At 36.1% G+C, this 15,313-nt stretch overlaps 1 protein-coding gene across 1 annotated transcript in view; it reads right to left on the bottom strand.

Annotated features, from left to right (window-relative positions):
* The window catches only part of TAFA2 (TAFA chemokine like family member 2), a 183,260-nt gene that overhangs the window by 71,058 nt on the left and 96,889 nt on the right, over positions 1 to 15,313 (bottom strand). The gene's annotated exons all lie outside the window — the stretch shown is intronic.

The following is a 15,313-nucleotide window of genomic DNA, read 5'->3' as shown; positions in this document are numbered from 1 at the left end:
TGCTGAATAATACCTGAAGTTGCTAGATTCTCTCCATTGATTACAAATGGAATTAAAGAAGCCAGTATGGGCAGACACATCTGCCTTGTAGCCCACTCGCTGAGTCCTTATTCAGCAGGGGTAGATTAAAGAGCTGTGACCTCTTCCTTTCACATTGTTATGACAACTACCTCCTCCTGGTAGAAGCAGCAGCAATGAACAGCATACTTAATGCCAGCTACTAAAAAGTATTTGTTTGAGAGCACTATGTTTACGGTATTCTCCTTCTACTATACATAGTGAAATCATGTATACTATTTCTACTTGTATATTTCTACTTGTATATGCATTTCTAATGTATAATATTTCTACTTCAGTGAAATAATCTTCACAGAATACCTTAACGCACTGATTCTGGAAACTGAACAATCCAGTGAGTGTTAGATGGCAGTCTAGTCCTTGACACCATTTTCCAGGATATCTGACATATCCTTAAAAAGTTTGGTAGCTTTCCTTAGCAAGGAAGGCTAAGGTAAGTAAGGAATAGAAAATACATTTCACTCAGTGAAAGCTGTGATTTTGTTGTTCCAAGAGTTTGAGCACTAAGTCTACTATGCCTCTGCACAGATCTCAGCTTGTAAAAAATTCAGAGTGCTGCTGCAATTTCTGCAGTTTTTGCTCTCATCTTTTTAGAGACAGAAAAATGCAGTCTAAATGAAGCAGCACATACCACACAGCCTTAAATATTTTACAACTTTTTAAAGACTTCAAATAAGAAATTTGCTTTTCTAGTCTGAACTTAATTCCTGTTGCTCTAAAATTCCTCACAAAAAATATATTTCAATGAGGGTGTTTGTTTTAAGAGTATCAAGAGTTTTGTTTTTACCTGGTAACCAGATGGCAGCTCTTTCTCTCAGGTTTTGTTGTTATTTAACTAGATTTTAGTTGTTGTTGCTAATAGGTATGGCAGACATTTTATCCTGCTACTACTATATTTTAGCATATTTAATTGCCAAATTTACAAGAAACGATCCCGTGCTTTTCCCAAGCAGATGGTAGAAGTTGTTTTTAACACTGTAGTGAGATTTCTTTTCCAAAATGCTTGCATAGCTTTATTAAGTCTACTCTCTGTTCAGTACACACACAAAAGATCAGTTCATAAGCACGTTAGGGGCCAAATATGCAAAGCACTAAGTATTCTAGCCCAGATGTCTACACTGGGACAATTTCTTGTACCTAAACCTCAGCATATGTTCCAGTATCTGTGGAACTAGGACTGCTGCTTGTGTTCCTGGGAGGCATGTGGTCTTAATGATAATTGTACCCATTTCGGACTTTATTATTTCCCTTTCATTATACATATCTTTTGCTATTAGTTTTAAATATGGGTAATTTACAGCAATCTATCTCAAAAAAGTATATAATAAAAAATCATTTTTACATGAATTCTACTTCAAATCCCAACCTAAATGTTTGGGTACTGCAAAATGAAGTAACCTAAGACAATGATGAAAAAAAATAATTTACATACTTTTTTTTTTTTTTTTTTTTTTTTTTACCTTAGCAGATGAGAGATATGAAAAACCCTATTAGGTGACATCAATCAGAAGTATGGTCCAAATATCTCCTAGCAGTCTCTGAAGTTTAAATCTGGATCTGAACCCCAACACTGTGCCTTACCAATTGTTAATAGCTGTGAAGTAATATGTTAACATAACTTGTGTGTAAAAAAAAAAAAAAAAAAAAAAAAAGTAAGAGAGAAAGGAAGGAAGGAAGGAACAGGAACAGGAACAGGAACAGGAACAGGAACAGGAACAGGAACAGGAACAGGAACAGGAACAGGGACAAGAACAGGGACAGGGACAGGGACAGGGACAAGACATAGAGCAATCTGTCTTTCCCTGACCCCAGAGCTCTCAGACTCTGTCCCCCCAGCAAAGCAAGCTCCTGCTTGCCAATGAGGCATGGGCAGCCTTTGGCAAAGGCCACCTTAGAAGCCCACAAGGTGTGCTTGCTGGAAAAGCATTGCTAGAAGCAACTTGCCCTGGCAACAACCTCCTAAACCCCCTCTTACCTTGAGGGGCCTGGCCCATATATTTTATAAGAAAAAGTATTAAAAACAATTGTTTCACATAAATATAACCTTATTCACACAGAAGTCTTATAAAAAATGTCCATTGGCTGTTAACATGTCACTGGTATTTATAATGAGTTTGCAGTATTTTTGAGACTGTCAGTCCATGGCTTCTGCACCACACTTAGCACAGCACTAAACTCTAATATATAGATACCCAGAGAAATTAACAAGAACTATAAAAAATACTGTCCAAGTAACATGAAATCTTACCATCAAATGAGCCATCTAAATAACAGGTCACTAATATTAACTGGGATCTTTAAGTATTGGGAAAATGCTATCCATTCTAATTCTAAAGTCTAATTCTTTACACAGTCACACAAAGACTAAGAGAAAAAATATAATGGATTAATGAATAATACAGGAGGATGAATAATACGCATTATGTTATGGGAAGATAATGATATGCCATTAAATAGATCAGACCCAAAAAGAAAAAAAAAGAAAAAAGAAAAAAGAAAAAAAAAAAAAGAATATGGCTAAAAGGAATGAAAGAAATGTAACATTGTTATTTAAAATCTGTGCATAAGGAGTATGCATGTATACCCCTTCATAATTTAATCTGATTAACAAAAAGTAATAATTTTCTGCTCAGTGCTACTTGTGAAAGGAAAGTTTTCGTCTTTTGTATAAAATGTTTTTCAAACTGAAAATAGCTAACAAGTTAGTTATTAGAGAGCTTGCATAATTTTATAACACAAAGTAGGGCTTATCATACATTTAACATCTAGACTGTATTGTAAAGAAATTGTATCCAGTCATAGCTAATTTTGACTGACTGGAACTAAATATGGTTGGAACAAAATGCACAGTCTTTTTCAAATGCAGGAAGAAAGGATATTCTCATTAAAATGATTTGCTGATATGACTTAAAACAATTTATTTAATGTTCACCTTTTTATGTAAATATACTTCAAATGAGAATTTAAAAAGTATAATTTAAAATAGATTTTGTAAAGTATAATGAGATGCTCTGTCAGATGAGAAGACAAATTAAAAGTGCAATTCATACTGTTATAGCAGCATTGCTGCCACATAGGTACTAATCTTTTGCACAATGCTCACAATAAAATGTACTCCAGTCTCCATAGGGCACGTGATTATAGACTTGCAGGGAGACAGGGATTTAAATTATTCATCAAGGTGGACTTCCTTATGCAGAAAAATTAGTGTGCCACATAAATAGCAAAACTGGTAATTCTTAGCCCCTTGCAAACTAACTGCCTGGTAATAGCATTGGTTGCTACCAGGTCGTTTTACCTGCAGTTGCAAATGCTGTCAAACAGAAATCTGTATACTAAAATAAGGAAGTCATGCAGCCAATTAAATGTTCAGAATATGTTAGGTCCTGTAAATATAAACAGCCATGCATAAGCCTGTCAGAAGATCTGATGAATGCCAGATTATGGGCACAACCTACAGTCAACAGAACAATGCCATTTTAGCTATGGCAAGTCTTTACATTTGAGCATGCAGAGGGAATAGGATATCAAAATAATTTGCCAGGGAAAGACTTGTAGTCTTCAAAACTGTCAGATGTAAATTTCAATTGATGTGATATGTGTTTTCATCTACCTGTTAACCACAGAACACTACAAGCTTATTGTTTACAAAGTCAAAATCTATTGTCATCTAAATGGCATTACTAAACTTTGGCACACATGGTAACTCCCCCAGTAAGGCAGTAGAGGATAGCATCATTTGTGACATGCTGCCTATGTCAACTTTTCAGTGAAGCAATACCAGAGGCTGGTTTCTTCTACATCTGTGGGAAGTGACACAGAATTTCCACAGGTGGATTTTAAGAACTAGTTCCAGCAGCTTCAATGCGGGTATTCACTGGGCACATAGTTTGGCTAAAGTTTGGCCATTACTACAATGGTCTGACTCACAAAATTTTAGTCCCGTCCTGTCCCCATCCTCCAAAAAAAAAAAAAATACAAAATCATAGAATCATAGAATATCCCAAGTTGGAAGGGACCCATAAGGACCATTGAGTCCAACTCCTGTATTCACACAGGCCTACCCAAAGATTCTGACCATAATGATAGCAATACAGACGCTAAAAATGACAGTATATTTTCAGGCAACAAACTAGACACTAACAAAGAGAGGACTTAGTTCTTTGGATGTTGCTTTTCTTAAGTATTGACTTTTTTATTTTGCAAAAATACTCAGGAAGTCATCAGACATACTAAGAAAGAGATGTATTTTACTCCACAAGCATAAGACTGAGCTTATTCATTAAACTAGTGAACAGTACTGATTCTTCCTTGAGTTGCAACCACCAGCAAGTTCTACCAACTGAGACATTCCTTCCAGTAATATAGCCCCGAACCTCATCCAAGAAGAAAAATGCACTGCAGTATTCATCCCAGTTTTTAGGCCAGGTAATATGAAGTTTTAAAAATCCAGAAGATTTTGTTATCTAGGAGGGGTTCATGTGCTGCTCTGTTTTTGTTTTTGTTTTTGTTTTTCAAGAACAACATTCAATTAATTTACATTCCCTCTTACTCAGAGACAGAAGCAAAGCAAAACAGCACCCACACAGAAATCAGTCCTGGTTCCTCTATATTTTATCACGGTGTGTAACACTGACAGATGCAGATGCAGTTTTTATTTCATTTGGGGTTTGGGTGTGAATTAGAGTACTTTTTTTTTCAATCACCAGTGTGTATAAATGATAAATTTTGATTCTGAAATTATTTGGAAAGTACCAATTGTAAATAAGATTTGTGGGATTCTCTTTTGCATAATCAGCCTTATAAAACTCCTACTCAAGTTAATCTAACTACATGCACATGAACACAACAGATACATTTGGCTTCTGATGGACAAAAGCACCGTGTAGGGACACAGTGCTGGTGACCTGAAGCATTCCTCTTATGCTCCCCTCTTCCGAGACTGTTATCCCTTCATTGCTTGGAAACTGTAATTTAGATATCCTTCAAGGAGAGTTCCATATTGCCAGAACTTTGGACACATGTAAGAATAAAAGAATGAGATACTTTTATTTAAATACAGTTGGCTCTAAACAGTCTTTCCCTTTCAAATGGCACATACTTCCAAATATGTATCTCACTCATACCTATAATTTAAATGAAACATAGCGAATACCTTGTTCCACTGAAGTAGCACTGTGAAGAAATATAATTGGTTTTCCTTCAGTCTCACTTGTCTCTCTGGAACTACCAATCCCAATACCTGAGACAGTCCATACATTATATGTAGTGGACCAGCCATGCCACTGCAACTGGACTACTTCTGTTACTCAAGTTAGTTCATTTAGCAAGATATTAAGTATCTCTACATTGCACAAATGAGACTTAAGGCCAAGTCCCTTGGTAACTTTAATGAGAGACCAAGTGCTGAGGAAATTCCTTGTAGATAAAATACAGCTATCAGACTATAAACTTTCTGTCCCTTTACTTTCCTCAAAGGGAGGAGAGGCCTGGACCTGGATAATTACATTGTCCTTTCAGCATAATTAGCCACCTTTGTCATCATTTTACACATAATTAAGTATTAATATTACCTTATAAGTAAACAACATGTACATGATATCTCTGTGATGTACAAGTATGCATTGCCTTATATACATGTATACTCTGTTAGCTGGAGTAAAATTTTAAATGCATGATGCATCTGAACCTATGCTGTCAGATATTTTTGGTTAAAATGAATTTGTTTATTCTTCAGTACAACAAGCCATTAAAAATCATTTACATGGTACTAAATGCATTCATTGTTGAATGGATTCTTACACAATGAACAGATGTGACTAAATACCTAAATCATCGTAGAAAACAAGATGTTGTACTCAACTCTCTGTTCTTTGGAAACATCATTGCAAGTCTGCCCATACTGTAAAACTGCCAAAGAATGGCAGTATATTAGATATACTTTGCATAAGTGCTGATTACTGCATGGGGAGGAGAGCACAAGGCTGCTGAGAATTTGGTTGTCTACTTTGGTTGTGAACTTGAATGTTATCAACTTAAGACCTGCAAGATCTGGCCACTGTTCTGTATTGAAAAATCATCAGTAAAAGACAGAGGTCACACCTAATGTTTCCCCCAGACTGCAGTGTATGGACTGTCTGGGTCTTGTATTGTAACAAGACCATTGAGGATAACAACTATAAATATCTTATTTTCCATGAATTAGGTTTATCGGTTTCAGAAACTGTCCGTGTTTGCCCTTCAGAACATACTATATCAGAGAGTTTTAGAATTTACTTAGTAGCTGTAGGAAAAAGCAGTTCCATTATCTTAAACTGCTAAATTAAGTTGGTGCTCCTTAGTTGCAATATAACAGGAAAGAGTGGTCATTTATGATTTCTTACATATTTTCGCATTTCTTCACAGCTGCTTGTTTAACAAATTAGTCTTGATCTACTTTGTTTTTTCTAATTGGAAAGCTGCTCCAGGCCTCTACTCCATATTTGGTTAAATCCTCTATGACCTTTCTAGTTCTGCTACACCTTTTTGTAACAGAATAAATGAACTTTGCATGTAAAATATTATCATAGCAATTTAATGAAGTTTGGATGCTTGTTCTCAAAACCTTAATTCTAAATTTCCAACAGCTACTTTCACTTTCCAGTGTTCAGCATTGACACCACATTCTGTGTGAAATATCTGCTGTGATTCTAATCTTGCTAAATGATAATACTAACACTACTATTGAGGTCATTATTCTGAATGTGTAATTAAGACCATTTCCTCTGCATGCATCACCTTGTATTTATTGACATTGGGTCCTGCACTTTGGCCACAGTAACCCCATGCAACACTGCAGGCTTGGGGCAGAGTGGCTCAAAAGTTGTGTAGAGGAAAAGGATCTGGGGGTGTTGGTCAATGCTCACGTGAGCATGAGCCAGCAGTGTGCCCAGGTGGCCAAGAAGACCAAGGCATCCTGGCTTGGATCAGTAATAGAGTGGCCAGCAGGAACAGGGAAGTGATCGTCCCCTTTTACTCAGCTCTGGTGAGGCCACACTCCAAGTACTGTGCTCAGGTTTGGGCGTCTCACTGCAAGAAAGACATCAGGACCCTGGAGCATGTCCAGAGAAGGGCTACAAAGCTGGTGAAGGGCCTGGAACACAAGTCCTATGAGGAACGGCTGAGGGAACTGGCGTTGTTTAGTCTGGAGAAGAGGACGCTGAGGGGAGAGGCTCTGTACAAGCACCTGAAAAAAAAGGTGTGAGGAGCTGGGAGTCAGCCTCTTCTCACAGGTAACTAGAGAAAGGACCAGAGAGAATGGCCTCAAGTAGCACCAGAGGAGGTTTAGGTTGGAAATTAGGAGAAACTTCTCAGAAAGAGTGGTCAGGCATCAGAGCAGGTTGCCTGGGGAGGTGGTGGAGTCACCGTCCCTGGGGGTGTTTAAGGAAAGGTTGGACTTGGTACTTAGAGACAAGGATTAATCAGTGATACTGGTGGTAGGGGGATGGTTGGACCGGATGATTTTGAAGGTCTTTTCCCACCTTAATGATTCTATGATTCATCTGCTATTTTAATACCCAGTAACTCAGTATTGTACCATTGGAATCTCATAATAGACTTATAAATGCTAGGCATCATTTTGTTTTGTCTGCAGACTTTGTCATTACAGCGTTACAATGCTCATCTCTTTTTCTGAATAATTTATGTTTGTTAAATTCCAAGTTATGAATATACTGAGTTACACAGGCTCAGTACAGACTTCTACAGGATTTTATTTAACTACACTCCATTATAAGAAGAAACCACTGATTTCTATCTAGCAATTTAATAAATTGGCAGTGTATGGGTCTTCGTTGAAGGAACTTGTCATAAAGTCTTTTGCTGTTCTAACTACATTTTATCATCTGGATAACCTTTACCTCATGCTTGTTAACAAGTTCAAAGAACTCTAGCATCTTTTTGAGTCATGAATCTCCTCTAGTATCCAAGCCATTTTGATGCTTATCTTTGTGCCCACTAACTCTATTCTTTGTCATAACATCTATCAAATTGTTTAATGCAAATGTCAGATTTCTTGGTACGTAAATTCACAAGGTTGTCCTGGGACCCTATTTTAAAAACAGGCATCACGTTTTCTACTTTCTATTCATTCAAAATTGTAGGTTGCATATTATATTTAAGTTCCATATAACATTTGGATGAAAGCCATGAGATCATGAAGATTTATTACTATTTATTTTAATGACTTGCTCCAAAATGTCTTTTATTGACACTTAAATTTGAGACAGTTCCTCAGACTTGTCATCCATAAACAGTGACTCAGAAGTAGGTATTTTCCTACTTTCCTAACCTTCTCTGCAGTGAATATAAATGTATACCATTATTCAGGTTTTCTGCACAATGACTTTCTTACATATACTGAGTTTGATTTTGTACTTATCTAGCTGTCTCAGAGACTCTGTAGCATACTTCCCATTTCTGATTTGTTATTTTGTGCCTTTTTCATGTGTTTGGTTTTAATTTGTAGGTCTCCTTCAGCAAGATGTCCCTCAAAATGTTTTTGGCTTGTTTCATTACAATTTTATATTTAAATTGGTAAGTTTACATTTATTTCTACTTTCCTCATTTGGACATGACATGGATGTTCTAACAGTTTATATCTGTTTGCTATTTACACCTTTTCAGTATTTTGAAATTATTCGCTAATTAGTATTGTCATTTATTTAAATGTATCAAGGTTACCTGCAAGCATTTTTGTTCTTGTTCTTGCTCTCTTCAGTGATCTTCTTTACATTTCATATTTCTCATAAGTCATCTTTTTAATCTTAATAGTACAGTATAACATTTTATCATTTTTAGATAATAAAATGGCAAGTTAAATCTCTAAACATTCTTGTGTTTTCTGTTTTCACAAATTCAAGTGAAATTGTCAAATACCAACTTGACAATAGGCAATGGGAAGGGCCCCCTTTTCATCCAGTATTTCTTCAGAATATGGAATTCACTGTCAGCATTTAGGTTAGGTATTCATTAAAACAGTATTACAAAACTTTTCTTATTTAGGCATGCCATGTCAGCCTATAGCAAAACTGTGATTTATTTTAATAAAGGTATCTTACATGAATTAATCCTCCTACTGAACAATATCATGACTTACTATGTCATTTCTATTTACTTTCTCCTCCACCAATACAATTTGCTCTGATTATCTTCTTTCCATTTTACTTCAAAGATGCCTCTTATACTGATATGCTCATTTAATACTAGCCATTTTCATGTATTAGTCTGGGTGGCTAGACCTGAAATGCAGAAATGGAAATGAACCTGGAAGGCATACACAGGGAGGTATATGGAATATCATTTTATTTCTAATTACTCAAGTTAAGTGCAAGATTATTAGCTATTCCAAAGACTAGAAACAAACATTAACTGGGAAAAAAGGTGTTTATTTACCAGTCAACTATATCAGATTAATTCCATGTGTTGGTCTTCTTATTTTAAAACAAGAGGTACAAAATAATTAATTTCCAAAAAAGAAAAAAAAAAAAGTATATACATGTGTGTGTGTATGTATATATGCAAACATTTTTTCAGAAATATCCCTCATCAACCAAATTCTTAATTTATTTGGTTTATAAATATTCAATTACATCTTTTTTTTTTTTCTCTAAGAATGTACACAAAATAAAAACTGTGTTACACTTGTGTCACTTCATGTAGTTGAAGTCACAGTCAAGTCACAGTCAAGCTGTGACACTAAAATATGCTTTCTACAGACTTCTACTCTCTTGCAAAAAGTTATGGCTGTGTAACTCCATTGTCCTTTTATTAATTCAAGTTGTGCAATATTAATTTATGTTGAATCTTTTATTTGAATGGAAATCTTAAATGAAAGCTTAATCACAACAGTAAACTGGTCAAACTGCAACTAATCAAAAAATAATCTGCAATAGTGAAGTGGTAGATAAAATGAAGGTTTACATGTATACTATGAATATTACATTTCAAACTGAGGTTGAGAATAAGATAAAATCTTTTCCTCTATATGCACTTCACTGGTTCTCAGTCCCTCGTACATGCTATTACCATGTCATATCTGGAGAGAAATCTCTGCCTTTCAAGCATACAACAGAAAATACTGATTATAAAGATTATATTGTCAAGGTCAAGATAATTTTGTGCAGATATATAGACAGATAAACAGACATCTAGCTTTTTTTTTGCTTTTTTTTTTTTTTCAGTCCAGAATTACTGGTCCAATCTCAGTGACAAGTGAACACTGGATCACAAGAAGATGTTTAATCTTGCTTCTCTTCATAGTAACATGACATAACAAAAGGAGAAGAGGCATGCATGTCAGACCAAACATTCATATAACTCAATATCCTGTCTCTGGAAATGGTGAATAACGATGCCTAGAATAATGAACAGTATAAGAGAAAGCACATAACGGTAATTTCATGATAAACTCTCCCTACCTGCCAAAGCCTTCTTTATGAGGCTAGTCAAATGTCTCATTTTCAGATTGAAGTAGATTGGCACAGTCACTTTTCATAGGTTTAAATTCCTTTCATACCTTTCATTTTAACAAGAGCAAGTGCTGGGTCCTGCACCTGGGGAGGGGCAACCCTGATTATACATACAGACTAGACGACGAGATGCTGGAAAGCACCCCCGCAGAGAGGGATCTGAAGGTTTTGGTTGATAGTAAGTTGACTATGAGCTAACAGTGTGCCCTGGCAGCCAGGAGGGCCAAGAGTATCCTCGGGTGCATCAAGCATGGCATTGCTAGTCAGACGAGGGAAGTGATTGTCCCACTCTGCTCTGCGCTGGTGCGGCCTCACCTCGAGTACTGTGTGCAGTTCTGGGCACCACAATACAAAAAGGAAATGAAACTATTGGAGAGTGCCCACAGAAGGACTACAAAAATAGTGAAAGGCCCAGAGGGGCAGATGTACAAGAAGCAGTTGAGTCACTTGGCCTGTTCGGCCTGGAAAAGAAGAGGCTGAGGGGAGATCTCATCACAGTCTACAGCTTCCTCACAAGGAGTGGAGAGGCAGGCACCGATCTATTCTCTATAGTGACCAGTGACAGGACCTGAGGGAACGGAGTCAAGCTGCAACAGGGGAGGTTCAGGCTGGATATCAGGAAAAGGCTCTTCACCGAAAGGGTGGTCATGCACTAGAACAGGCTCCCCATGTACGTAGTCATTGCACCAAGCCTGTTGGAGTTTAAGGAGCATTTGGACTGTGCTTGCAGTCACATAGTCTGAGTTTTTGGGTAGACCTATGTGGATACAGGAGCTGGACTCGATGATGCTTGTGGGTTCCTTCCAACTCAGGATATTCTACGATTCATTAGTCACATCATTCTTCTCTTTAGCTTTTCTAATTCTCGTATATGGTTTTAAAGACTAGGACCTTAGAACTGTACAAATTATGAAGGATAAATACAGACAAGAGATTTGTACAATGCTGTAATGATGTTGCAGGCTTTATTCTCCATTCCTTTCCTAGAACTTCTTCTCATTTTATGTGCCTTCTTTGTACAGTGTTGAATCATTGCCTATTTCTAAGCACTGAACTGACTTGTTCATAGAACAATCTATTATACATGTAAATCCAAGATTTTTTCCTTCAGTGAAAATAGTTCATCCAGACTCCATCATTATGTATGTAAAGTTAGCTTTTTTTCCCATTGTGCATCACTATACATCTATCAATACTGAATTTTATCTGACATTTTTTCACACAGTTCATCTGTATTGTAAAATTTTTTGCAACTCTCTGCTGTTAATTTCCAGTTTTACATCACTGAATAGATTAGTATCAGCACGTTTTTTCACCTTATTTTCCTCTTCTTCCAGATCATTTATGAACAGACAGGCTTATCACAGATTCTTTCTAGACTCCACCAGCCCTCTTTCCCTACTGAAAAATAATAATTATTATTATTATTATTATTTTTTTTTTTTTTCCTAACATTTAACCATTTCTTAGTCTTAGAGAATATCTTCCCTCTTATCTCTCTGTAGCTTAGTTTTGCACTGGCTTTCTAGAAACCTCTCTCTTCAGAATAGAGCTGAGAAATAATTTGCAAATATTTTGTGTGATTTTGGCAAAAATATACTTATTTGTGAATTTGAATATCATTTTCTGAATTTTTGACCAAATTGTTTTTCCATAAAACTACATATGTTTCAAATCAAATACTTTGATGATAGTCTTCATTTCTGTTTCATTCTTGCTTACTTTGTTGCCTCAGAATGATCTTCTGGTACAGTTTTATCCATTGTGACATGACGCTTAAACCAGTCAAAACACAGGATCATATAGTCTTGCTTGGTTTCATTATCCAATAATGAGAATAGTAATTATAGTAATTTTCAGTTAATCTTCTCAGATAAGCTATTCCTTATAAGTTATAGCTGTATTATAATAAAGTTTTTCTTAGACAGAAATCTTAGGTCAGTTAGACATTTTCTTTTTTTTTTTTTGATGGGCAAGCAATACAACTACTTGAAAGTAGATGGCTGAATTATGTGTTGGCCAACAGCTGAGCTAGCTGAATACAACAAATATATATATATATTTCTGGGCCTTTTTGTACCCTAGCAGCTCATTTCGGTAATATTATACAATGTCCTTTACAATGTCCTTTTGTTTTTTTTTTTTTTTTTTTTTTTTACTCATGCAGATTTGTTAAGTATATCTTTCTTGTAATATTCAAGGAAAGCAGAAGCTACATTACAAATCCAAAAATAAAGAGAGATTCATAACAGTATTTGCTCTGGAAGTGCTCCAGAGATCTCTTTGAAAGCTCTCTGGTCTCCATTTGGCAAGAAGCTTTACTTCAAGTATATGAGTAGTTCTATTCAAGGAAGTACTTCAGAAAAGTACTTCACAAGACTGAACTTTTTTACAAATTGGGCTAAGCAGTAAGGTAATAAAGGGGGAGAGGACGGAGGAGAGGGGTCAGAGGTTTGCATACACGGCAGTAGGTGAGCGGATGCAAGTTCTCAGTAATTTCACTTTCTACACATTGAAATGACCACATTCCATGTAATTATTTATAAGTAATTTACTAGTGAGATGATAAAATCATCATTGAGAAATCTTTTTAAACTTTACCAAAACCAGTGGCATGGAGTAGTCAGAACTGAGGACACCTAGGAGTACCAGATCAAGACCAAAGAATACAGAACAACCTAGAAGCTTTAGCTAAGTTCTAAAAATAGTAATGCTCACAGCACTGTTCTATATGTAAAAGGAATCACATTATGATTTTTTCCAAGGATATTGCTGTGAGATATAGTTTAATAGAGAAAATGCCAAGTGAGTAGAGGATGGCAAGGATTCCAATACCAATAGGAACGCAAATAGTCAAAAGGGCCCCTCCATTACATGAAAGTCCAAGAGGATACTGGAAATATAAAAGGATGGTATACAGATACACCACAGCAGCTCAAGGAAAGAATTACTGCTGGCTCATTCCCCTCTGGACTCATCCCCTTTTAACTCTGGATCTTTGTGCATGCTGGATGCTGCTACATTAGTAGCAGTTAGTAGAATGTCCAAGTACTAATATTCTTGTTAACTGCTAAAAATGGCAATTTTACAATAGAGGAAATCCTATCATGAACTAATGATTCAGTGGTTACATATTTATTTACAAATCTTGAAAAGCATGTCACTGATGGGCCTCACTCTTTCCTGTCCCACAATGACATGCTTACTTCTTGCATTATATACTCATAATGCTGCCTTACCAGGACACTATTATATGGTTTCAAAACTAATTCCCCCATAATAAGAATATTACTCCTTACCACTCCTTCTTCAATACACACACACACACACAAAACAAAACAAAACAAAAGTTTACTATCAAAGAGTTGGTGTAAAACTTAGCAACAAATAAAATATTTCTTAAATGCATGAAAATGTACCATTAGTAAACTGCAAAAAGACCAGGAGCACAGGCCATTGTTAGCTCCTCTCCTATGATTTAAATGTTTGCTAGTACTATAGCTTCAAACTATTTTATGCTAACCACGTTTTAATTCACTATAATTCTAAAATTTATAAATATGTTGCCACTTCTTAAATACAAATCCCACAACATTAAAGTGTTTGTATCATGAGATTAGCTGAACTTTGTAAAACCTTTATTTTCTCAGAGCTTTTAAAACTTTTTTTTTTTTCTGCTTTGGAGCAGCCACATGATTTGTATATCTTGCGGTTTCATAATACCCTTTCAAGACTGCCAAACAAATACCAAACTTGGATGATGTGTGCATGTAGTACCTCCTTGTGCTTTTGCTTTTCAAATCAGCAGTTGAATCTGTAGTGCTACATTTTATGAACAAAATATATATAGGATTTGTAAAACTGTATGCAGAGATTTCTCTGTTTCAGTCATTGAAGCATCACAAAGGAAAAATGAAAATGTCTCTGCTTGGTCACAGCCTTCATACCCCTAATCAATATACAAATTGAGCTCAGTCAGCATGCTTTCTTGCAGTCTTTGTAACAAGGCAAATATGAAACCTCAGCAGTTGCTGTAAGACAGTTACTTCACAGAAAATTCAGGACTTTTAGCTATTGAAATTTTTCAGTAGTACTTGAAATGCTATAGAGTAAACTAACCTTGTCACTCAGTCCAAAAGAGATAGTCTTTCCAATTATGAGGGGAAGTTAGAAGAACTATTCTGGTTAATGACATCCGTGTCAGTGCTTCCCTTTGCTTTCCTGGACAGGTACCTTCTTTGCTTTCTGACCACAGGGAGTAGCTATACACTTCCCAAAACACAAAACACTGTAAGGCGTTCAAGTCCAATTACTCACCTGTTCCCCTCAAACCACCAGTGGCCTTAACTGCTCAGTTTTCTCAATATCAAAACAAACCATACACCTCAGGGTACTTCAATTCAGCAGCAAGAGTAGTAACTCACATGAACAAAATTCAAAAGTGTATAGACAGTGGAAATTGAAGGTGTATACTAAAAAAATATGAGGAAAAATATTTTTTGTGACATGGAACAGAACAGACTGCAAACTCACTCTCTTGCTGTGCCTCTTGCTTTCCACAGGAACTGTGGTGAGCTAGGCCAAAACTCCAAAGATGTGGCACCTAAACTAGTATCTGGCCAATTGTAGGAGAAGGAAGAGAAAAAAATGAAATTGCACGACAATAGGTGAACTCCTCAAATTCTCAAATAAACAAGGCTAGGTTAAGCTAAAACAGGGAGATGTGA

This window comes from Aythya marila, assembly GCF_965140915.1.
Source record: "Aythya marila genome assembly, chromosome: 1".
Lineage (NCBI taxonomy): Eukaryota > Metazoa > Chordata > Aves > Anseriformes > Anatidae > Aythya > Aythya marila.
This window is presented reverse-complemented; position numbering and strand designations above follow the sequence as displayed.